This window comes from Mesoplodon mirus, assembly GCF_964341445.2.
Source record: "Mesoplodon mirus genome assembly, chromosome: 19".
NCBI classification, from domain to species: domain Eukaryota; kingdom Metazoa; phylum Chordata; class Mammalia; order Artiodactyla; family Ziphiidae; genus Mesoplodon; species Mesoplodon mirus.
In genome coordinates, this window is record NC_138995.1 from 227,266 (window position 1) to 253,160 (window position 25,895).

The 25,895-nt window shown below is 55.1% G+C and overlaps 1 pseudogene across 1 annotated transcript; it reads right to left on the reverse strand.

Moving 5' to 3' along the window:
• Window positions 1–1,040: 1,040 nt before the first annotated feature.
• On the reverse strand, window positions 1,041–23,955 carry LOC309795505 (mitochondrial inner membrane m-AAA protease component AFG3L1-like; annotated as a pseudogene). The gene is made up of 14 exons (XR_014296228.1): window positions 23,381–23,955; window positions 20,294–20,381; window positions 16,543–16,636; window positions 15,981–16,129; window positions 13,226–13,290; window positions 12,533–12,657; window positions 11,807–12,080; window positions 9,705–9,842; window positions 9,342–9,494; window positions 7,955–8,062; window positions 7,209–7,334; window positions 3,181–3,296; window positions 2,552–2,759; window positions 1,041–2,470 (listed from the first exon to the last, which is right to left on the reverse strand). The product of XR_014296228.1 is annotated as a mitochondrial inner membrane m-AAA protease component AFG3L1-like (transcript).
• Window positions 23,956–25,895: the final 1,940 nt, after the last annotated feature.

Here is a 25,895-nt window from a genome sequence, read left to right on the forward strand (position 1 = left end):
GGGGCAGCACCACGGAGGTGTCTTCCGGACACGACCAAGAATTTCACGTAAAAGGGATCCCGTGAGGGCAGCCGTGCCCCCCGCCCCCCAGGTCTTCCCCCGCGCCGAGTTCCCACCTTCTTGCTAGGCTTCTGCAGATCGCACTTCCAAACAGCAGGATTAAAACGGCACCCTGTCCTAAGTCTCGCTGACCAGTCTCTTCCTTTCCAGCTGATGTGGGAGCTCAGGCGTGCGGGCCGGGGGTGGCTGCTCTAGGGGCCTCCAGGAGCTCCGCGCTCTGGTCCTCTCCCAGCTAAGCCACTGGGGGTTCCACTGTGACACACCCTGGGCTCTCATTTGGGTCACGTTTCAGGGCCAAGCGCCCTGGCTCTCGAGGCGTTAAAGAAGCGAAGACCCTGCCCCCACAAGCCCAGGCTGGAAGAGGCAGAGGTACTCCCGAGAGGCTCTCCCCAGCCTGGGGCAGGTTCCTGGGGAGGCAGCCGCCAGGTAGGGTCCGGTCCGCCCGTGAGCAGAAGACCAAGGACGAAGCCTAAACCCTGACCGTTTTAACCACCATGAGATGCAGCCCGCGTGCCCCGCGCCTGGCGGTTCCTCCTGTGGGGCTGAGCCTCCCTAATCCGAGATCCTTGGCCAGGCCTCGGCCCAGGTGGGGCGATGGCCCAGACGGGGTGCGAGGTGAAGGGGGGCTGAGGAGACTGGAGGGGGTGCAGGCGTGGGGCACGCAGGCAGGGGTGCTGTTACCAGGGGAGTGCCCTGGACCCGGGGAGGGGCTGCACCCAGTCTCCCAAGGAACAGACCCCCAGGCTCAGGACAACGTGGGTCCTTCCTGGGGTCAAGGAGAGAGCACCCCACCTCCATCAGAAGGAGCCCCAGGACAGGCCCCTGCAGGACGCCAAGCAGCTCAACACACGGAGGCTGAGTGTTCAAGGCTGCATCACAGGGCGAGCCCCGGAGATCTCAGAAATTCAGCAATACACATTTCACAAACGACAAGGTGGGAAGTGTTTGTCCCAAGTTGGAAACTCTATTTTTGAGGCAAACATACCAAACAATTTGGAAAATTTCACCCCCGAGGCCCAGCGTGTGGCCACGGCCGGGACAGCAGCGGCGGGCACGTGGGGCGGTGCCCCTGCTCGCACACTCAGCCCGCGTCGCCCACCAAGGCCGCAGCTGCTGCTACTGACACAAGTCTGACAACTCCGACGCCCTGGCCGTGCTCTGGGGACCCGCGGGGCCATGTCCACTCACCCCGACTCCCTGGGGGCTGGGCCCTGGTCTCGCTCCAGGACCAACCGGGGAATGGAAGGCTCAGCCCTAGAGCTTAGCTACGACCCCCGGTGGCTGTCCTACCACGTGGAGCAACCCAGAGCCCCCTCTCCTGGACCCTAACAACACGGGCCACAAGGAACACAGCTTCCCGGAGACGCACGGTTGGCAAGGCCCCGACCCTGAGAACAGGGGTGGCTGCACTGGGGTACCCCCCAGACACCCCGCCTGTGGAAGTGGCGAGGCCCCTCCACGAACTCACTGGTCTTCCACCCCGCTGACCGCTGCTCGCTTGGCGCCCGGCTAGTATTCTCCTTTCCTCAATTCTGAACCTCACCAGGCCTTGAGGATTTCTGAACTGGGCCAAAAGCCCCCTCTCCGTCTCTCCCCAGGGCAGGTGAGGTGACCAGCACCGATGTCCCCCCACTGGGCAGCTGTCCCCAGCAGATGAGCCCACCACCCACCTTGGGGGAGGCCCAGGGGGTCCTACACGCAGGCCCCCAGGGGGCAGGTGAGTTTCAGCCGCTGCCCTCCCCCCTGACTCGGGAACAGGGTCCCAGCCCCCACCTCGGTGGAAGGGCACGTTCTGGGAGCTGGAATCCCCGTGGGCTCAGAGGACCCTGACCTGAAAACACCCATTTGTGATTATCACGCGTTTTAATTTGCTCTCTGGAGATTCCGGAGGCTGCTCTCCAGGCAGGGGCGCTGGGCTGGGCTCTCCTGCATGGGGCACTCCGTGCCGCCCTCCTCCAGCCCCCGGCGCCAGCCCTTCAGCTCCTTGGGAAGGGACGTGTCCTCCTCCAGGCCACCCGTGCCCTCCACGAGCTTGTCGTAGGTGGTCTTCTCCACAAAGGGTCGGGGCCCAAGCAGCTCCACCACGTCGGCCCGCTCCAGCACCTCCCTGGCCAGCAGCCGCCTGCCCACCTGCACACCGGGCCACGTGAGGCGGTCCGATCAGCGCCCTGTAGGGCCCCCGTCCCGACCCTGGGGACGGGCCGGCTCCACTCGCCTTGTCCACCTGCTCCCGGCAGCGCATCAGCAGGTCCAGGGTGCGCGCGTGCGCAGAGCTGACCAGCCGCCGAGCCTCCTGGTCGATGAGCTGGACCGTGGCCTCGCTGTACGGCTTCTCCACCAGCACCTCGCCAGGCTGGGAGAGGTCGAAGGACACCTGGCCCAGCTTCTCGCTCATCCCGAACTGCACAATCTGGGGCAGGCGAGGGGCGGGCGTGAGCCTGGCGGACGGTGCCCTGAGCCCCCTTCCCAGCCCCCACGGCCACCGCCTTACCTGGGCGTACGCACTCTGGGTGACCTTCCTCAGGTCGTCCTGGGCCCCGTGGTGATCTGCCCGAAGAACAGCTGCTCGGCCACGCAGCCACGCGGCCACCCAGCACGGCGCACATGCGGTCGAAGAGCTGCTCCCGCGCGTACAGGTACTGCTCCCTGGGCAGGCACTGGGCGTAGCCGAGCCCCTTGCCCCGGGGGATGATGGACACCTGCCAGATACGGCAGGCGCGCCCTGTTACCCCCAGGGTCCCCGGGCATCCCGGAGGAGGAGAGGAAACCCTGGGCCCCAGCGCTGACAGGTCACCCCAAGGATGAACACAGAAACCCCCTCTGTCCCGCCGTCCCAGGAAGCTGCTGTGGAGGAGCCGTGCCGTCAGGGGAAAGTTTAGAGTGAGGTGAGTTTAACATGGAACCTCCAGGTGTCAGGTGGCCAGCATCCAGACCCCTCCTGGAACCAGCACCCCCGTCTCTGCCCACCCACCCCTCAAGGAATCTTGTAACAAATTCTAGACCATTACATCCTCAAAGAGTGAAGAGGGCCGCCACCTGGAATGCACCGTGCCCACACAGCACCCCCGGGAGGGGAGTGGGCCCTGAACCACACCGCAGATACGCAGGGGGAGGGCCAACCTTGAGCAGGGGGTCTGCGTGCTCCAGAAACCAGCCCACCACCGCGTGGCCAGCCTCATGGTAGGCCACCGTCATCTTCTCGCTGGGTTGCAGGGCCTGTGTCTTCTTCTCGAGACCTGCAAGCCAAGTTCGTGGCAAGAGGCAGAGGACAAACGGACAGCGGAGAGGTGGGCGCCAAGGCCCCATTCTGCACTGTGGGCATGTTGGGGGCCAGTCAGGGCCTCTGTCCACCCAGGACAGCCTGTCCGCTCCACGCACACTGCTCAGGCCTGCTGGGCGCCTGTCCCCCCATACCAGACGCTACACTGCCTTCTGCTCTGCCGAAGCCCCACCCCACCGTGCAAGCGGCAGGTGCCTTTGGGGGCCCGTATGTAGCCAAGGGGGCGAGCTACTCTCTGTGGCTTGACTGGCAGTGAGGCGGGACGCAGGGAGACCAGGAGCATTCTCTACGCCGCCTACACCCAGTCGCAGGCAGGGAACAGGGCACAGAGAAGGCACCACGACCCGCGTGAGCTCACCTTCAGGGCTGGTCAGCTCAGCGGCGCCCCCAGGACAGCGTCGAGCAGCTGCGGCGACTGCCTTGGGTTACTGACACTTGTCTGTGCATGCCACACTTCAATAAGACGTGAAGCAAAGACAAAGCAGCCCTGCCAACCTGCTGTCTGGAGACGGGCTGGCTCTCACAGCTGTGGGGCGGGATCATGAAGGACAGCTGCTGGCCGCACGGACACCTCCCTGACCTCCGTCCACGGGAGGGCACTCGGGAGACCTCTGCCCCACGCTGAAGCTTCCCAAGGAAGCACGCAAAAAACCTGCCTCTCAGCCACGGGCAGAACCCGAACCTGGGTCTGAAGCAGCGCCCTGGAGGTTACATCTCTTTGAAATTCTAAATGTTGCTCGAGTAAGAGCACGAAAGCCGCTGGCAGATCCCAAGTCCCAGATTTTGGTCTGGAAAACTGTCCACGGCTGCAGCTCACTGAAGTGAAGCTGGGGCCCCAGGGTGGGCCCGCTGTGGGTCAGAGCTGGAAACCGCCCCTCAGCACTGCCCGGCTCGCCTCCGATGACCCTCTCAACCGCCTGCTCCAAGAGCTTCTCCCGGACCAAAGGACTCAAGTGGCGGGCGGCGATCAGGGGCGCTTCACTGCAAACATTAGAAATATCAGCACCCGACCCGGAAAAGGAGAAACAGTCCCATCAGTGCCCCAGGGCGGGCTGTTAGAGGAAAATCTCCAGCAGAGGGACCAGAGCTAAACTAGGTCAAGGACTTGAAGGAAATGGGACCTGCCATGTCAGTCACCGTTGCTTTCAGCCAGTATTTTGGTTGAACAATTTACTGAGGTATGATTTATTTAACGTAAAATCTATCCGTTTTAAGTGTACATTTCAAAGACTTTTAGTAAATTTATCAAGATGTGCGACCATTGCCCTGATCTCATTTCAGACATTTCCATCACGGATGTGACGTATGTGGCTAATTCCTGTACACATGCCCAGCCGACCACTAACCTACTTTCTATCTCTATGGATTTGCCTCTTCTGGACGTTTCACGTAAATGGAATCACACGACACGTGGACTTTTGTGTGTGCTTCTTTCACTCGGCACGGCATTTTCACGTTCATCTGCTATCGTAGCGTGTATATTGGTATTTCATTCCTTTTCACAGCTGAATGAGGTTCCATCACATGCACAGTCGCCCCGAGGCCTCCACAGGAGATGGCAAACTCCACGGACGCTCAAGTCCCTGATATAACGTGGCCAGTAGAGCTGGCCCTCTGTACCCACTCCACACACACCCATCCATCCAGTCACGCACCGCTGGACACTGGGGTGCCCTCTACCTCTCAGCTATTATGAATTATGTTGCTGTGAACATCTGTGTAAAGCCTTTTTGTGAACAAATGTTTTCAATTCTCTTTGATACCGAGGAGTGGAACTGGGGTCATACGGTAACTGTATTTCACTTCTTGAAGAACTGCCAGGTGGATCCCCATGGCCACACTATCTTACATCCGCACCAGCACCATGCGAGCACGGCCGTCTCCCTACACCCCTGGCAACTCATCCATCTGCCTTTTATGGCCATCCTGGTAGGTGTGAGGTGATATCATACTGTGGTTTTCATATGCATTTTCCTAATATCACTGGGCACCTTTTTATGTGCTTTCTGGCCATCTGTATACCTTCTTTGGAAAAATGTTCAAATCCTTTTCCCGTTTTTAAATTGGGTTCCTTAAATATTTTGGATTATAAACCCCTACCAGATGCATAATCTCCAAATAGTTTCTTCCATTCTGTGGGCTGTCTTCTCACCACCTCAATAATGTCCCTTGACGCACAAAAGATTTTAATTTTGAAAAAATCTAATTTGTTTTCTCACTTGTTGCTTGTGCTTTAAGAAACCATTGCCAAATCCAAGGTCACAGAGATTTGCTTTTAAGACCTTTATAGTTCTAGCTCCACAGTTTAGGTCTCTTAGCCATTTTGACTCGACCGCTGCATGTGGTCTAAGGTCTAGTTTCGTCCTTTTGCTTGTGGACACCGTTGACCCAGCGCATTTGATTGAACAAACTGTTCTTTCCCCATCAAATGGTCTTCACACCTTTGACAAAAACAACTGACCAAGGACTTCCCTGGTGGCACAGTGGTTAAGAATCCACCTGCCAATGCAGGGGACATGGTTTCGAGTCCCGGTCTGGGAAGATTCCACATGCTGCGGAGCGACTAAGCCCGTGCGCCACAACTACCGAGCCTACGCTCTACAGCCCGCGAGCCACAACTACTGAAGCCTGTGCGCCTAGAGCCCGTGCTCCACAACGAGAGAAGCCACCGCAATGAGAAGCCCGCGCACTGCAACGAAGAGTAGCCCCCGCTCACCACAACTAGAGAAAGCCCGCGTGCAACGAAGACCTAACGCGCCAAAAATAAATGAATAAAATAAATTTAAAAAAACAACAACTGACCGAGAGGCACAAGCGCACATCTAGGCTCTCAGTTCTCCTCTATTGGTCTATGCCCACCCTTGCGCCAGCAGCCCCATTCTGTTTACTGGAGCTCTGTAGTAAGTTCTGCATTAGGGAAGTGTGTCTTCCATCTCTGCTCTGCACAGACTGTGCTGGCTCTTCAGTCCCCTGGCAGCTCCACAGGAAGGTTAGAACCAGTTTTTCCCTTTCCAGCTTTAACAATGTACAAAGGTTCTGTTCCTACACAGCCCCGCCCACCCTCACAGGTTCCTTTTTTTTTACGTCGTGTGCCCATGAACACAGACATGTCTTTATGGGTTTAAGCACCTGCCCTTTAAATCATAAAGAGAAAACAGAGGAGCTGCAAACCAAAAACACACAGGATGCTGGCCTTTACGTTTACCTATGCAGTTCCCTTTCCCAGGGCTATTTCCCCACACAGCTTTGAGTCACTGGCCAGCACCCTTTCATTTCAGCCCAAAGGACTCCAGCATTTCCTGGAGGGCAGGTTTAAATATAATAAGTTCCCTCAACTTTAAAAAACAATCTAGCAATGCCTTTATTTCTCCTCCCCTATTGAACAACAGTTTTGCCAGATCCGCTGCCTTCTGGCCTCATGGTCTCCAAGAAGAATCGGTTGTTAGCCTCACTGAAGACCCGGCCCCACTAGATGTCCCTTCTGTCTGGTTGGCTTCAACAGTCTCTCGTTACCTCTGACCAACGTGGATTACACTGTATCTCAGTGTGGACGTCTTGGAGTTTATTCAGTTCCTTGGACGTGTAGACTCAGGTCTGTCATCCAATTTGGGAAGTGCTGAACCATGACCCCTTCAATGGGCAGCATGCCAAGGGGATGAGGCATCACTGCCCTATGTTCCCGGGGTGGCAGGAGTTCAAACAGGCACAAGCCAGCCTTGGGGCTAATCATCTCTGAGGCCTCCGATATGTCCATCAGACTCAAAAGTTCTAAAGACAAGGGTAGCACATGCCAGGACCAAATGGCACAACCAGACACCACCCACCGACGACATGCCCAGACCCGCACGGCCCAGCTGGCCACACTCACCCATGAAGCCTGGAGTGAGGGCCGCAAGCTTCCTCGCCAGGGCGTCCTTGCTGAGGCTCTCGTCCAACTTGAGTGGACGCAGGTGGACCCTGAAGATGGACGACCTGCCTCTGATGTCAGGGGGGCCTAACAGAGAGAGAGGCACTGAGGGTCAGGGCGGGGCCACCTGCAGCCACTTCACTGCAAGGGCCCTCCCCTGCGTGTCTGTGCTGCACACTCGGCTGTCTGACCTGGGCCAGGGAGCTCCCCGCGGCAGAAACGACCCACAGGTCACGTACGTTCAGCTCTTCAACACATCAGAGAACTTCCTGACCGTGGAGCTTCTGGTCCACGCAAATCCATCCCAGGACAGGGACCCAACCACAAGCAAACTCTGGCCGCCCTGGCAGCACGGGGTCCGTGCAGGACTCAAGTCCTAAAATCCCAGCATCTCCTCACCAGTGGAAAGGGCCAGGGTGAATGCTTGTCTCACTAACGGCGCACAAAAAGTAAAAGCTGAAGGATCCAAGTCTGTCACCTCGCTCCCACCTGCATGGACTGCAGTGACCTTCCCCCAGTCCCAAGTACACCTGTTCTTCCCAAAGTGGGGGGCACCCACGTACCTCCACCGTTTCACAACACTGTATTAACGGCTTTAGGACCCCGATCAAAATCTCCTCCAAAGACACAGCTAAAGATCTAACCAAACTTTTAACCCAAAGGAGGGAAGAGCCAAGCCTCAGCACCCAGGCAACCAGCACACTCACCAATGTAAATCTGACGGTCAAACCGGCCGGGCCGTGTCAGGGCCAGGTCAAGGATGTCGGGGCGGTTGGTGCTGGCCAGCACCATGACGCTTGTGGTAGAGCTGAACCCTGGACATGAGAGAAGCAGGTGAGCCCAAGGAGGGGGCCCAGGCAGCAGGGGTCTCTCCTCTTCCCAGGGCTCCTCCCCTGCGCAGCTGGTGCCGTCTTCCCAGGACCCCTGCCGCCCACCCTGGAAGCCCCACGCTGGGCCTGCTTCTCCTGCGGGCCCACAGCCCACTGCACGGGCTGCTCAGTGTGGGGCGGACACTCACGCCCAGGGCTAGCTCTGATTCGTCTCAGAAGGCAACCAGTGGCTCTGGTCCCCGCGGCCCCCAATGCTGACTGAGGCGCACATGCACTGGTGGGTAACCAGACCTTCCTCAGGCCACGGACGCCCATCCTAATTCATTACTGGTCTATTACGGCCAGCCTCTGACACCACACGGCAAGCTGCAGGGGCCAGGCAGAGCCTCCACCGTCGGGGCCCTGGGCCGCTGCGGAGACCTGCCTCCACCCAGGCCCTGGACGGCTTGCTGGGCTCAGGGAGCCCAACTGGAAGGCAGATGGGGCGGCGAGGGCCTGAGCTCACCCAGCACTCATCCGCAGAAAGGCCTGCTCACGGGGGCCCTCGGCCACCTCTGGGACCTGGGATTCAGGACCGCCCCGATAAGAGGGGCTCCCTGCGCCTCAACTGTGCGTGCGGACGTGTGGTTTCTGCGAAGCACCTGCCTTGCTCCTGGGAGGCTGGGATCGTGGCACATGCTGGGCAGAGGCTGCCACGTGACCAGCCCCCAGGGGAAACCCCACTCCCGAGTGTCACCCAGCCCGTTGCCAGGGAAGGAGCTGCATCCTGTGACTCCAGGGCTCCAGAGACCGTGGCCGGCTTCCCTGGCCACCAGGCTCCTGCTCCCTGGGATTCTGCTGTATCCTGTCACTGCACTCAACCGTGGTCCTGAATCCAACTAAACACGGAGTCCTCCAGGCGAATCACCAAACCCTGGGTCCTGTCGGGGACCCCAACACACCTCCAAAGCCAAAGTGAGGACAAGACCTGCCAAAGGTCCAACGAAAGCTTCTCCAAATTTGGAAACTAATAAGAACGCCTAGACTCTTCCCGCGAAGCTTCGGCAGGGCTGCTGGGCTGTCACGTTGAGCTGGGACCTCCCCGAGTCAGAGGCCAGCGTGGAAGGAGCCTGGGTGTCGGCCCGTCCTGCGCTGAGCTCTGAGGGCAGCTTCCTGCACCGTGTGTGCCGAAAACAGCCTTCCTCAAAAGAGAGCAAGCAGGGGTTCTCGCCCGGGGAGGTCCCGCACACAGGAAGGCCTGGCGGACAGTCATGCAGCCGCTCACCGCCCATCTCCACGAGCAGCTGGTTCAGGGGTTCTCCTGCTCGCCCTGGTCCCCAAAGTGCCCACGGCCGCGATTCCTGCCAATCGCGTCAATCTCTTCAATGAATAAGACACAGGGAGCATTTTTTCGGGCCATTGCAAACACGTCACGGACCTGAAACAGGAGTCCACGCAGGGTCTGCTTTGCCACTGGTACCAACACAGGACTAAAGCGCTCACCAAGCTGAGCCCTCGCCTCTGGAACTCGACTCTCATCTCAGCTGCTCTGCCTGCCCGCCCGGCTCCCGCTGCACATCTGCGCTCTGCGCCTGTTGCCAGGGTCCCACACGAAGCCCAGGGCAAGGACAAGGGCGCAACCACCTACCCGAGCTGGACCGACGCCGACAAACATTTCCAGGAACTCGGACCCATTCACGGTGATGAAGGGCACGCTGGCGTCCCCCGCAGTCGCCCTGGCGAGAAGCGTTTTGCCGGTAGCAGGAGGACCAGTGAGCATGGCTCCCTGAAACAGAAAGGCAATGCCTGGTTCTGAAAGGGCACAGATGGGGCCGAGGAGAAAGTCACGTTCTACTGAACAGGCGTTTTCTAGGCCTGCTCCACGCGGGTCGGCTGAGGTTTGCTTTTGGTGTGATACTTTCTGCTTGTAAAATGAACGCACGTTCACCATGAAACGTTCAAACGCTGCAGACATGGGAAAGCCCCCCACACCCCCAGTACAGCCGAGCAGGTTATTTCTTCAGGCAACCCTCCCAGGGCAGAGCTCGCTGGATCTCGCGGTCTGATGTTTAATGGTCTTTGCCAAACTGCCCTGTGAAACACACCAACTCACACCAGGACAAACAAGAGCGCACGCCCCAGACCTGGTCACGTGATTCTGTCCAGCGCGCCCACCGGCAGCTGTGAAGGCGGCCCCTGTGTGTGGTCACTGGCACCTGTGCTTCCTGATCGACAACCCGCCTTTTTCTACGCTTACTTAAGGTTGAAATTCACAATTCACGCCCCAGGAACACAGCTCAGTGTTCCTTCCGGGCTTACCATTACGCCTGAGAAACGAGGAGAGAGTTAAGTGGGGCTCACGCTGCTCCACCGGTAGTCGAGGGTGTGAGTTAACGTCTACTTCTTTCAGAGGAGACTCTAAGGTTGTTTTTTTAAGTCTTTAAGGACAAAAATAAAATACATAAAGGGAGGGAGGAGGGAGCCACAAAACTCAAAACCACAAGGCGTCAGGGCCCCACGTCCCCGTGAATGTGGATTCACAGAGGGTCTCCTCAAGGCAGGGGTCATGGGACCCAGGGTGCCTTCTGTGCCCCCCACACCCGGCTTTCCAGCCAGCTCTCACCAGGTGGTCAAACAGAAGCGCAAACCTCCTGCCCACAAAGCCCCAGCGGTCAGTCATGCTCTCCTGTTGTTCAGGGCACTCTGGGGGACGCACGGGGCCACCAGGAAGGTCCATGCGGTGAGCACTGTCCACCCGAGAGCTCGTAGCCTGGTCCAGGGCCCAGGGATGCCTCGAGGGATCTGTGAATCTATTCTATGTGAGACGCAAACCTTTCTGGGAAAAGGACTCACAGCTTCAGCCGGGCCCTCGATAGGGCGACACCCAGAGACACCTGCAGGTAGACGGAGCGGCCAGAATCACCGTAGCTCCACTTCCTCTGCACAGCACCCCAACCTGCGTCCACACCGCACACCTGTCCCACTACTGGGTCGTGGGCTTCCCGAGAGACAGCTGCATCTGATCCCAAACCCATTTACGAGAGTTGTACTTGATGGTTTTTTCTTTCTTTCTTTTTTTTTTTGGCCATGCTACACAGCTTGCAGAATCTTAGTTTCCCAGCCAGGGATTAAACCCGGGCCATGGGAAGGAAAGCCCCAAGTCCTAACCACTAGACCGCCAGGGAATTCCGTGTACTTATTTTAATTATATACTTTGATAATAAGTAAAGAAAGTTGTTTCTTTGAAAACAAAGTTGAAGGCTTTAGATAATAAAGTAATAAAGGCAAACTGTTAAAGAAAAAATGCTGCCAAATTGAATGGATAGAAAACTGAAAGAGTAAGAAAAAGTCATAAAAATATAGGAGCCTGCACTCAGACTGCTTCTACGTTCTCAGTTCATTTTAAAGAAACAAAACTATAGACGTTAAGTGCTTTGTGCAGGATATTTGACAGAGAATTTGATCACTGGGGCCAAACTCAAAGGAAGGCCTGTGCTCTAAATGAGACACCACACCAACAAAGATGTATGTTTGTGCTTGAAGGTGAAATAAACACACTCCAGGTGGGCGTGCACTGTCCCTATGATTCCAGTTTTATAGTTTCAAACAGCTGATCAGATAAGAGGATTTCCACTCCCCACTGTGATTAACAAGACGCAGCATCATTACCACAAGCTACACGGTCCCAGCTCTGTCCACAGTGAACCAGGGCGAAGCTCAGAGCATCACCATGTTTTCTCAAATCAGTACCTTTGGAATTTTGGCCCCGAGGTCCTGATACTGCTTGGGATTCTTCAGGAAATTCACAAACTGCATGACCTCCAACTTGGCTTCTTCGCAACCAGCCACGTCCGCAAAGCGCACGCCGACGGTGTTCTTCATGATCTTCTTGGCTGTGGTCTCGCCAACGGTAAAGAGGCCCCCTCCTCGCCTGCCACGCCCAGCCCCCATCGGGCCCCTCCTCGCGACATAGAGGAGGATTCCGATCAGGGGAAAGGTGGGCACCAGGCTTCGCAAGAAAGACCTAGAAAGTCCAAGAAAACCATCTGTCACATTCCCTTGAGAGACAGGCCAGAAACACTGCCTCCAGGCCGTGAACAGTGGACGGCTCCAGAACTTGGTTTTGCTACACAAAAGGGAACAGTTTGCTTTTTAATGTGCTAACCTGTATATGCAGCTTCCCCCATCCACGCACACCTACCTGCTCAACTTCACCTGTGGGTGAAATCGAGTTTCACCCCTCCAGACCCAGCACGGCCTCCCCACAGCGGAGCCCTTCCCGGCCCACTGCACACAGTCCTCAGGCTGCCTAGCTAAACATTTCCCTGATCAATTCTTTCCTCAATAAAAACCGAGCCAACAAATTTATCTTCCACCACAGACACCGTGACTATCGGAGAACACTTGTAACACGCCTGAGCGGGCACAGCAGGAAGCGCCGCGTGGCCAGTACCGGGCCCAGCTGCACCCACTCACCCATCGCTCTCGGTGGTGTAGACCACAGCTGTCTGCCCCGGGACCTCGATGCCCAGCTCCCAGTGGGTGGTCTCCAGGTTGCGCTCGAAGGTGTCCATGCTGCTGATGTTGAACCACACAAACTTCTGCAGAGACCAAGGTGCCAGGCGCTGTAGGGGGTGCCCCCCACAGCCGCCGCCCCTCCCCAGCACCTCTCCCAGCAAAGCCCGGAGCAGCTCTCACAGGCCACCTGTCCTGGCCCCAAACCACAGGCTTAGGGTTGAGGTCAAAGTATAAATGCCCATTGACAGCTGACGTCGCCTTCCTCTGTCATTTTATTCTTCCCCCTTCCAGATCTCAGCTGGCAGCTGTCATGTGTTACTTGGCAAAACTGAAGCACAGTTATAGCTTTATGAGGGTCCTGCGCTACTTGGAAGACTGTTCCTGTCGTGTCACCAAAACAAACGAGCACAAGTGGGTGCTGGAAAGTGAAACCAGGGAAGGCATTTCTCTAAAAAAACAGAAAACTATACCTTTTTTTTGGCCGCGAGGCTTGCAGGATCTTAGTTCCCCAACCAGGGATTGAACCTGCGTCCTTGGCAGGGAGAGCTCGGAGTCCTAACCACTGGACCATGAGGGAATTCCCAGAAAACTACACCTTACGCTGAAACCAAAATCTACATCTAGGACACCGGCCTTGAACCCAGCCCTCACCTCAGACGATGTCCCAGGGGCAGTAATAACACGCACAAACTGTTCACGACTTCCAGCCGGTCCACCTAGAAAAGAGACGACCAGTCAGAAGAGCTGAGGTCCCAGGCAAGACACGACATAGCAACCCTGGGCCTCTTCCTCAGACGAGCCTCACACACAGGGGCCGCGCCACTCTCCGAGGGCAGCTCACACTCCGCAGGACAGGTCTTGGTTTTGTTTCCTACTAACGTGGACAATTTTAGCCTGGGATTATTTTAATAAACAGGAACCAGTGCAAGAAGAGGGATTAAAATGTGGCACATCTGAGCACTAAGCCTCCAAACTGGCTTAAAAATCCCGAAGGAGGGAAGTTCCCTGGCGGCCTAGTGGTTAGGATTCTGGGCTTTGCAGGTTCGATCCCTGGTCGGACAGCAGGCACCACAAGAAAACAGTGCCGACGAGAATGAAAGTGCAGCCCCAAGGACTGCTAGCTGCTGTTGCCTAAACAGCCTGCTGCCCAGAAGGCGCACGCCCTCTGGGGAACTTCGGACACAGTCTGCTGTCAACACCACCATAACCACTGGAAACACCACAGCTCCTCCTGGAAACAACGGGAAGACTGAGGATTGCACGGCAAGAACACGACCGAGTGTGGAACCTCGCCACCACCCGACTCCTGCACACGCCTGAAACACAGCTGAAACCACGGCAGACAGGACTCCAGCTGACTGTCCGCCCTGGCTTCTCTGCCAACACACGGAGCCCCAGCCAGCCAGGCCCCACCAGCTCTCAGGTTCATGGAGGCGAGGGCATGGTGCATCCTCCCTGCCCTGCGGGACCCCTGCCCAGCTGACACCTCCCACTTCCCCCAGCGTGGAGCACCACTGCTGGAGTGTGCAACGGGACAGTCAGACGGAGGGTGTAAAAGAGGGAGCAGCTCCGCTTTCAGACCGGCCAGGAGGATCACAACAAAAGGCCAGCCTGGGTTAGCAGATGGTGATTTCTTTCTTTATACTTTTATTTATTTCCCCAAAGTTTTTTGCAGCAAGCATGTATTACATTTGTAATCAGGAAAAAAAGCAATGCTGTTTTAAAATGAAGATTGCTCAGACTTCCCTGGTGGTCCAGTGGTTAAGACTCTGCACTCCCAATGCAGGGGGCCTGAGTTCGATCCCAGGTCAGGGAACTAGATCCCACATGCATGCCACAACTAAGAGTTCACATGCCACAACTAAGAAGCCCATGTGCTGCAATCAAGGACCCCACGTGCCACAACCAAATAAATAAATAAATAAATAAATAAATAAATAAATAAATAAATAAATAAATAAATAAATAAATAAATAAATAAATAAATAAATAAATAAATAAATAAATAAATAAATAAATAAATAAATAAATAAATAAATAAATAAATAAATATATATTAAAAAAAAAGAAACAAAATGTACATACATTTAAAAAAAAAAAATCCCCCAGAAACCGAAGACTGCAACCGAGGTTTTGGAATATTGTAGTTTTTTGTTCCCAAACAACCCCTTCACAAAAGAACGTCTGTTCCAGGCCAGGGACCTCTGTGCATAAGATGACTTGTTTCTGTGACACCTGAAGATATTATCAGGGGATCTCCTCAGACAGCTCAGGTGGGGCTGGGAGAGGATGCAGCCCTCACGTTCACGTGCTGGACTCTCCCAGCTTACGTGAAAGTTCCCCCGAGTGAGCGGGACCTGGTCCTCGTCTAACTGAGCCAGGCGAGAGTCGGGCCCCACCAGGCACTGCAGGAGCTGAGCGCAGGGCTGCATCAGGTGGGCTGGGGAGGGAACACGTCGCCCTTACGTGTTCCAGGCCGTTTTGGAACAACCATGTCTCTGTAAGCCACGTCAGACGTCAAAGAAACTCTGGAACCTGTCCCAAATGCAGGCACAGGACGCTGGTCTCACCCCACCCTCACCCCGCCCAGGCCACACTTACAGGGGCAGGTCCTTAGTGGAGAGGGGCTGCAGCAGCCTTTCCCCCATTACACAGGGAGCATCGCCCCCAGCCTGAGGACAGAAGACAACACAGGCCCCAGCCACAGACCTGGTGGAAAACAAGAACTCCTTATGACATCACCACACAGAGGGAAAGCCCAACCTTCATCGTGCGCTGTTCAGGGCAACAGGGAAGCAAGGCCTCTGTGCTTGGGGAAGTTTACACTCCAGCCTGAGCATCTCGCAGGACAAGCCGGGGGGACTCTGCTGGTGTGAGTCAGAGTCCAGCGCTGACAGCGCCGGCTCTGCCCCGTCCAGGGCCAGCCAGCAGGGCAGGGGCGCCCTAAGAGGAGGAAAGCTCTCAATCCAATTCGAGAATGAAGTGTAAAGATAAACAAACAGAACCAAGTGTCAGAAGCCAAAGCTAATGCAAGATGAGTCAGGCCGTGATGTTAAAGAGACGTCCGGGGCTTCCCTGGTGGCGCAATGGTTGAGAGTCCGCCTGCCGATGCAAGGGGTGCGGGTTCGTGCCCCGGTCCGGGAGGATCCCACATGCCGCGGAGCGGCTGGGCCCGTGAGCCATGGCCGCTGAGCCTGCGCATCCGGAGCCTGTGCTCCGCAACGGGAGAGGCCACAGCAGTGAGAGGCCCGCGTACCGGAAAAAAAAAAAGAGAGACGTCCACCCAGCGAACACGGGCGTGGGCGTGGGGCGGCGCAGTCACTGGCGAAAGGAAAGCCGCGCGCGTCTGCACCCCGAGGCTGACCGGCCACCTTCACCCCAAGCAGGCAGTGTGTGAGTCCCTCACCAGACCTCTCGCCAGGTAATACTGCACGAAGTGCTTCCAGGTGATTTCCTTCCGAGGATCTCGGAAACAGAAGTAGAGAAATCTCATAGCAACACCTGACCCCAGAACGGCCAGACTGCGGAAATCCTTGTCACCCAGGGAACCTCTCCCTGTGGAAAAATAGAACACAGACACATGTTACAGGTAAATGAGGGTGCTTCTTGCATGAAAACGGCCATTTCCTTTCACAGACGTGGGAGAGGTCGCCCAGACCCTCCCTCCTGACCCCGCTCCCTGCGGCCTCCATGTGCAAGGCCAAACCTGCCCACTGCCCGCATCGGAGACCACAGCAGCGCTGCGGCTCCCTGGGCCACCCCGGAGAAGCAGCCAGCATCCCTGAGGTGATCGCTTCTCTGGGTCTTTAAAAATTCAGATGGAAATCTCCGCGGTTTTAGAAATTGAATCCACTGCTTAGAATCTTTGCAACACAAGCAGAAAAGCTGTCCGAAGCCCGAGCCTGCAGGGACTACGTCTTCGGAAAAGTGACAGGCCGTCTGGGCCTGGTCCTCAGACACGCACAAACCTTCTGCGACCGTTTCCACCAGGCAAAGTCGTCCCGCTTTCCTCCTCTCTTCTCTCCATCCGTCCAGGACCAGCATCCTTTGGTTCACTAGTTCCTAAGAGAAAAAACAAACTCTGACCTCAGAAAACAATCATATCTAACTGTCCAGAGAAGGAGGATTCAGAGCACAGGGAAATGCTTTCCAGCACACAATGTCCCCAGAACGGGTGCCTCCTGGAGCGGAAGGGACGCGGCTGGGGCGGCAAGGGGCAGAGTGGAACGTGGCAGCGTGCCCTTCGGAAGGGCTGCAGGAGAGCTTGCCGTGCCCTCCTGGGATCAGGGCACGGCCCCGGTGGTGGGGACTGTGGGCCCACGTCAACCCCACACGTTTCCAGACAAGAAGGAACATTTAAAACAGTTTCTCACACTCTTTGAAATCATGAGTGACTGTACCCACGTGTGAGTTGTCACCTTGCATCACCAGTTGTCTTTTTGTTTTTTGTCTTTTTTTGGGCGGGGGGGGCTGCCGAGCCTCTCGGCTTTCAGGATCTCAGCTCCCCGAACCCGGGCCCTCGGCAGTGAAAGCGTGGAGTCCTAACCACTGCACTGCCAGGGAATTCCCTAGGAGGTGTTACTTTTAAATAAGTGATGAGACAGGCTGGCACTCATGCCACCAACTCTCAGACACGACCCCCTCCCCTCAGAACACCTGTGGCCCACAGACTAGATGACTGGTCCAGTCCCCAAGCCTCCTCCTGTAGCGTGCACGTGTGAAGCAGGAACAGTTGAAATTACACCAGTCCAGCCCCACAAGCACCCCCAGAGCCCCCCACCCTTCCGTCAGATGCCAAGTATGTACTGGGGGGGATGGGTCTTACTCAGGACATGCCCATCTGTGCTCTAAGGGCCCCATTACCTCCTAGTGCAATCTAAGGATCAGGTGGCTCGAATGGTCCTGGAGAGCTGGGCACATCCAAGGAAAAACCCTCCTCTCCCCATGTAACTAAATCAAGTACACCTCCAATTAAAATTTCCAGAAGGCATTTTAGCGTACACAGAAACGACAAGGGGAAAGAATATAAGACAGAGGCAAATAACTGCTAACGTGGCATCTGACAGGTACTTACCTCTGTGTGACCTGTGCGATGTTTGCTTTTTAATGGGAAATATACATTTGGTCTTCCCGAAAGGAGCCCCCAAAGCCTCGTAATTTCTTAAGTGAGAAGAAAGAAGACATCTTTTGCTGTCCATAGTAGGCCCCTTTCACCACATCAGAGTTCGCGCTAATGAGATGACTTCTGGGAAGCCCCCGAGGAGGGGGCTGGGTCCAGGGGCCTGGAGGGTTGGAACTTACAGCTCCCCTGTCCCACGACCTCTGTAGTTTGAATCCATCACCAGTGATTTAATCAACACTGCCCGTGCAACAGAACCTCCACAAAACCCAAAAGGGCCGGGTTCAGAGAGCTTCCACATCGGTGGACAGGAAGCTGTCCACGTGCTGGACACGGGCGCACCCCACGTTCCCCCCGGGACCCTTCCCAACCTCGCCCTGTGTACCTCTCCGTCTGGCTGTTCGTTTATAACGTCCTTCATAATAAACCAGCCGTCCAGTAAGTAAATCGGTTTCCCGAGTTCCGTGAGCCACTCTGGCAAATTAACTGGACCAGAGAAGGGGGTTACGGGAACCTCTGACTTACAACCAGTTGGTCAGAAGCGCAGGTGACAACCTGGATTTGTGATTGGCGTCTGAAGTGGGTGTTGGGGGGCGGAATTCAAGACTGAACCCTTAACCCGTGGGTGGAATCTGATGCCAACTCCAGGTAGAGTGTCAGAACTGAGCTGAGCTGTTGCAGAATCGCTTTATGGGGAAACCAGAAGTAAAGAGCTGAAAGTGGAGAACACACACAGGAATGTGTTTTTCCATAAGATCTTAGGAAACTAACCCAAAACTCAGAAAAAAATCATTTCTCTAGGACTTCCCTGGTGGTCCAGTGGCTAAGGCTCCGCGCTCCCAATGCAGGGGTCCCGGGTTCAATCCCTGGTCATGGAACTAGATCCCATATGCCACAACTAAGAGCTCGCATGCCGCAACTAAGGAGCCCGAGTGCCATAACTAAGAAAGATCCAGCAAACGGCGATGAAGATCCCGCATGCCGCAACTAAGACCCAGCAGAGCCAAATAAATAAATATTAAAAAAATAAAAATCATCCCCCCGAGTAAAGAAAAGGTAGGCACACAGAGGCTTGAGACAAAAATCACTTCCTCCACTAGGCAATCCCTCCACAGCCAGTCAACAACAGCAGACACAGGGCCTGCGCACAACATTCACACAAGTTCCAGGATAAAAGCCCGAGCTGCCCCACGACGTACACGGCACCACTGCAGCAACCCCGACCCAAAGCCAGGGAAGCCCGAAGGCCAGAATGACCCCAGGAACAGCCAAACATATTATAGGATAGAGTGAAGATCTGCATAAACATTAAAGGCAAAACATGAGTCTTCAAAGAAGTCTTACGGTTGTAGCGAATCATGTAAGCACTCCTCCCAACGAGCTTTTATGGGCCGCGTTCCACTTCTTGCTCCTGGCTACCCGAGCAGGAGACATTCCCCAGGAGAAAACACACCCGCTGAATATTCACTTCACTCATCCACATCACCAAACTATGCCGTAACTTCACAAACAGATTTGTCGAGGCTTCAGATCCACACAAGCTATGGAGGCGCTGAGCCCCAAAGACAAAGGGAGGCAGTGAGGCCACGTCCACGCACAAGTGACGGGAAGGAAATACCAGGACCACCCACGCCCGGGCCACCTGCCGCTCACCTCCCCAGCCTGGCTCAAAATTAATGAACGCTTCAAAAATTCTCCAGTGGGGACTTCCCTGGCGGTCCAGTGGTTAGGACGCTGTGCTTCCACTGCAGGGGGCGAGGGTTCAATCCATGGTCGGGGACCCCACATGCTGCACGTGTGTCCAAAAATACATTAATTAGTTAACTTCATTAAAGAATTAAAAAATTCTCAAATGTAAAATTTTGACGATCTGATTTGTCAAATGTCCCTTTTACCATTTTGTTTTTGTTTTTGTTCTTGTTTTTGTTTTGGAGCTGTTGGTTTTCTAAGTCTGTGTTTCTTCTACTCCTCTTAAAGAACTTCTCAAACCCACTGGGACAAAATGATGAGGTTCTGGTACTTTAAGAGCACACACCACACTCACAAAAGCAGCCATACTGTCAACGCAGGAGAGGGTTTTCTTCCTGACTTCAGCTTGGTGAGACCAGCATGCACCGCCACGTCCTAGCTGCCTTCTGCTCTGCACTGCAAGCCTCCACACAGGGTCTCCCGAGAAGCGCTGAGCACAGCCCAGAGCCCGCCCTCGGGGGCACACGTGCCCCAAACTAACTGCAGTCTACACGAGATCTCTGCTCTGCTTTCCAAACGTGAGACTCAGCTTGGCCCTCAGACGTGCAGAAACAAAGGTTTGTTCCCATGCATCCCCAAAGATTCACCCAGCAGCAACTTCCTCCTGGAAGAGTTTCTCTTTCACCACCTACACTGATATATCAAAACTGTAAAGACGTGGGGCAGGTAACCCAGAAATGGGGAGAGCTAAGTGTGACTGAACATGGAAGCTAGAAAACGAGAGGTCCGGGCCTCCTGAGCCATCATGCGCCCTGTCCCCACTCCCCATGACGCAGGACACCAAGGAAGCCACACTAGCCTCGGTTCCTGTGACCTTATGCTGCCAACGATGGTAGGAGGAAGACAGGTACCTTTGGGTGGTTTTGAACACGGCCACTGGGAAACTGACGTCTGTCTCTTCCACAGAGCCAAGTGCTGAAAGCGGATTCCCTGGAGGCACTGAAATGGGAAAGAGAATTAGCTTCCTCTGCAATCTGATGGGGCATCTTCTCACAGTGGCAGTTACAGGCTCAAAGGGACCAGGATTTGGGCTGGGGTGTAAACCTAAGGCCTTTATCTGCTTTATCTCATTAAAAATATGATTCAAACAGGAGAATAAGAAACTAAATGTAATGCACAGATACATGAAGAATTTTTTTTTATTTTTGGCTGCATTGGGTCTTCGTTGCTGCACTCGGGCTTTCTCTAGTTACAGCAAGTGGGGCTACTCTTTGTTGCAGTGCGCAGGCTTCTCACCGCGGTGGCTTCTCTTGCTGTGGAGCACAGGGCTCTAGAGCACAGGTTCAGTAGTTGTGGCGCACGGGGTTAGTTCCTCCGTGGCATGTGAGATCTTCCCGGACCAGGGCTCGAACCCGTGTCCCCTGCATTGGCAGGCGGATTCTTAACCACTGCACCACCAGAGGAGCCCCATGAAGAATGTTTATAGCTACAGCTGTCAAAAAAAAACCAAAAAACAAAACTAATCACTTCCTGCCTGACGCAATTTTAGTCACTGAAATTTTTACAGCCTCAAAAACAAACATTATTCTAACATTAAAATCATATGAAATTTAAAAACCAAAGAGTATTATGATTTATCTTTGATCAGCCACAGGTTAGTATGTTTGTCAGGAAAGCAAATGTTTTTCCTAGACGTTGTACTTTCTAGAGTTCTCCAAGAGGAAAGCAACAGCTTTTACCGTAAGCTGCTAACAATACTGAACATCAATTAAGGACAGAAGCAGAGACAACCTCGGTTTTCACTGTCACAGGTCAAAAGCCACCACAGCAAGAACGAGCACAATAAAAGCCACCAAACGAAAAACAAGCTCTAAGCACACTCACTAACCTACTACTAACTGTATTCAAAAACCCCAACCTAACCAGAGATCTGGATTGTTCCCAGTATTTTGTTACAGTGAAACTGCATCCACAGGTGACGACACTTGCATTATTTCAGTCGTGCCACCTTTCACGGTGAGGCAGGCTATTCCCCCACGCAAACTCATTCCCTAACGATTATTAATTTGCTCATAAGCCAAATTATTCACACATCCCTATCAAAGGCCACAGAGCACTAAAAAGTAAGGTAAGCTATGAGAAAGATACTAAAATCAGGGAAAACTGCACACAGGGAAGCTCTGGAAGGAGACATGGCGGTTAACAGCGACGAGGCTCCTGGAGCCTCTGCGCCATGAATGTCACCTCCCCACCGTAGCAAGTCACCGCGCACAAGGGGACCAGAACCTGATGTCACAAAGGCTGTCACTGCGAGGGGAAGTCTAGGCAAAGGCGCACAGAAGGTGGTGGTCCTGGGCCCTGGTTGGGTGCCAGGCGCTTTGGTCACCTCCTCCGCTCCTCAGTGCCCACCCTGAGGAAGCAGGTGCTGCCGTCCCCCTACGGGGTGGGAACGCAGAAGTTCAGAGAGGCTGGTGAGCGCCTGAGGTAAGGTAACTGGGAGCTGGAGGCGTGAGACGAGGATTCTGGCGGCCAGTCTCGCTGTCAGGCGGCCTCCAGCCCTAGAAGGACAAAGTATGATCTTCAGGCCTCCAAAACTTGAGAAAATATCCAATTCCTTTATTTTAATTTATAATTTAGCCTTTTTCTGATTTGGTTAGGGGACCACATTAGGTCAGATGCAGCTCTCAAAGACAGGGGTCTACCATCCATTCTTGGTGTTTGGATATGCAAAGCCAACACGTGAAGCTGTGCACACCACAGTCTCCCTTTAACAACCAAGGTACCACGGTCCTTTCTTTGTAAGATCACAAATCAGGTGACCCTGGTGTGTGCCTCAGATGCACACAGGTGCAGCCCCACCAGGCGCCTGGGAATCTGCCCGCAGCTCCTGCTCAATCCCCACACTTCCTTCAGAAGCCGATCACCCCACCTAAGAGAACGTGACGTTTATCCTCCTCCACCCCTTCTCTTCGCTTCCTGCTTCCTTTGCTCTGCTTCCTCTTCCTTCATACCTCATCTAACCGCCTAACGTGCTACCTACACATCTGTTGTCTTGTGTGGCAGGAACAATGTAGGAAGCTCACTGAATGAAAAAATAACTCATAAAAACTTCCAGAACATAAGCTTCCCCTTGAGGAGTGCTGACTATAGTTAAAAGGGCACATCTTTTAACTATAAAGCAGTCTGCTACTTCATCTCCAGCCTTCACATGCCCCCCTCAGCCTACAGGTCACCAAGGCCTCAAAGGACAGCAGCTCATGGGGCAAAGGCCTTGCCTGTCCTGTTCCCTGTGACATGCCCTGGCTAGCAGACTCCACAGATGAACAGAACAGCTCAGTGTGGGGAGGAACCCAAAGATCATGCAACTTCCTCCCTTCATAACTAAAACCACTGAGGTCCATGGAATTCATGACACACCTGTGCTGCACCCCGTCGATTACTGCCTTCCATCCAGTTAACAACTAGAACAGCCCCCTGCAATGCTGAGGGCCACGTGGCCACAGGTGAAAGGCTCTGCTTTCACTGATGTTGCCGGAAACAACCTGAAACTGACGTGCACCAGCTCCGAAATGAACAGAGATGAGAGGGGAAAGTTCACTGTCTTTCAATACTGTCTGAAAACCAAGATAACTTTCTCCGATCAAAATCCGGAGGCTCCACATTAGTCTCTCAGAAAAGAATTCAATGTGATCACTACTCCCTGGGATGTACAAAAACAAACCTTAAAATATGGTGTATTTCAGCGTATCTAACCCACGGGAAGGCGTACAATACAGGAGTATCTAAAAGCGAATATGCTGACCAGCTGTAGCCTTACGTTTCCTCGCCTATAAAATAGAGTTAGAGCAGCTCCTACCTAAAGGACGGGTATAAGACTTAACGGAGACAGTCCCCGTAAAGCCCTTAGCACGGAAGCCCTCAAAAAATGTTAGTTACGATTAGAGTGGCAGAACTGGACTCGACGAATGTTGTTCGAATAAAAACCACATAGCACTTGCCAAAACTCTTTCACGTCCGTCATCAAAACGGAGAGCAACCCTGCGAGACAGTGCAGAAGTCATATCACCGCTGAGCCCAGGAGGAAACCACCTCGCGGTCGGAGCGAGCGCCCTAGAAGACACGGTAGGTTCGCAGCGGAGCGAGGCCTGAACGCAATTCGCTCCACGCGGCTCTTGGGAGAGCGGAATGAGGACGCGCGGGCAGTGGGCAGGGCGCTGAGAGGCAGCGGGAACTTTCGAAGAAAAGGGAGGGGGCTCGGAGGACAGACGGAACCGGTTCGGGCGAGCGTCAGCCTGCTCAGCCGCGGGGATGGGCTGGAGCCCCGGGGCCAGCCGGCCGGGGGTGTGGTCGCCGCCGCCGCGCCTCCGCCTCTCGGTGCCCGGGTTCCCGCACCCGGTTCCCGCGCCCCGCTCCCCCGCGCTGGCGGGGGATGTGGTAGCCGCCGCCGCGCACCCGCTTCTCGGTGCCCCGGTTCCCACACCCGGTCCCCGCGCCGGCCGGCGCAGCTGGATGGCGTCACCGCGGCGTCGAGCGCAGCCACCGCCCCTGCCGTCCGGAACCGGCGGGCAACGCCTCCCCGCTCACCTGCTGGGCGGTCCGCCGCATCGCCACAGCACGGCGAGCGGCACGGCCACCACCCTGCTACCGGCCGCCGCCACCAGCCACTGCGACAACCCCCACCCCCGACCTCGCGCCCCTGGGGCGCGCGCACGCCCAGTGCAGCGGCAAATAGGTCATAGGGCGCCACACCCCCGGCCAACCTCCGGGTGCCTGACGCAGGCGCGGTGAGGCCAAGGCGACGACGCGGGGACCTCTCCTTAGGTGTCTAGTCTACGGCCTGACTTGGATCTCAACCTGCGCGCCGCCCTGGCCCGCGGTGACCGACGCGGACCAGGTGCTGAGGGGACAGCCAGCGCCTTTAGATTTATTTTAAATCCGGCGTCTCCAAGGGCAGGTATTTCCGGGGTCCTCCATGGGAAGCGGCTCACCAGAGCGAACGGCGACCCGCTAGGCCCAGCCCGAAGTGCTCCTGGTGGTCCCAGCGCTGCGCTGGGAATCGGTTCCGGGAGGAAGCACAGCACTGGGGCTGCGTGTGCTGTGCAGCCTACTGCCGCTCACGGAGTTGTTTCTGCGTCACGGAAACCCACGCGTGCTGTCCAGGGATGTGGACGCTCTGATCGACGCCGGAGGCCCACGCTGGCCGCCCTGGAGCCCAGAATGAAGCGGCCTGATCCTGGGCAGTGTCGTGGGCCGGCCTGTGCTGACCCTTCCACGTCTCCAGGGACGGCAGCCTGTGCCTCCTCGAAGCCCCACTTTCTCTTCCCTAAGTTCTGCAAGAGGGCATAGAATAACCACAGGCTTTCTCGCACCTGGGACTGCTGTTCTTTTAGTACATTACGGAGGCAAAGATGCCTGGGAAAAGGCCCCGATATGCGACGGCCATCCCGAGTGCCAAAAGGGAACGGAAAGCAATTACCCTCGACGTGAAATTAGAAGTGTTAAGACGGTTTGAAGTGGGTGAAAAGCTCAGCCAGGTCGCAAAGGCCTTAGGCCTTGCTGTCTCTACAGTGGCGACAATCCGAGATAACAAAGAAAAAATCAAAGCGAGTTCACAAATAGCTACTCCGTTGAGAGCCTCCCGTTTGACTCGCCACCGAAGTGCAGTCATGGAGACCATGGAGCGGTTGTTGCGTGTGTGGCTTGAAGACCAGAGCCAGCGAAACGCGCCCCTGAGCGTCACCGTTATTCAGGAGAAGGCTAAGAGTTTGTTCGATGACTTACAGCGTGAACAAGGGGAAAGCTCTCAAACAGCAAAGTTCAGTGCAAGTAAAGGGTGGTTTGTGAGATTCAAGGAACGCCACTGTTTGCCCCACTTCAAGACGAACAGCACGGCCCCTGGTAAGGAGGATGTATATCCAGAAATCCTGAAAAGCATCATCCAAGAAGGTGAGTACACCCCCCAGCAAGTTTTTAATGTAGATGAGACAGGGCTTTATTGGAAAAGAATGCCTGAAAGAACGTTTATTTCGGTAGAAGAGAAAGCTGAGCCCGGGTTTAAATCATCCAAAGATCGCTTGATGCTGCTTCTTGGTGGCAATGCAGCTGGGGACTTTAAGTTGAAGCCCTTATTGGTGTACCACTCAGAAAACCCCAAGGCTCTGGAGGGGTACTCCAAACCCAATTTGCCTGTGATTTGGCGCTCCAATAAAAGGGCCTGGGCGACCAGGAGCATCTTTCATGAGTGGTTCACATACTTTTTTTGCCCTGCCGTTGAAAAATACTGTGCCCAAAATAATCTCACCAACAAAGCACTGCTCATCTTAGACAACGCGCCATGCCACCCAGTAAATTTGAGCGATCTGTCTGATAATGTAAGAGTGGAATATCTTCATGACAATACAGCTGACTCGATCCAGCCCATGGGTCAAGGTGTGGCCTCTACCTTCAAAGCTCATTACCTGAGAAGGACTTTTGAGCACATCCTAGAAGCAACAGATGGGGACGATACAGCTG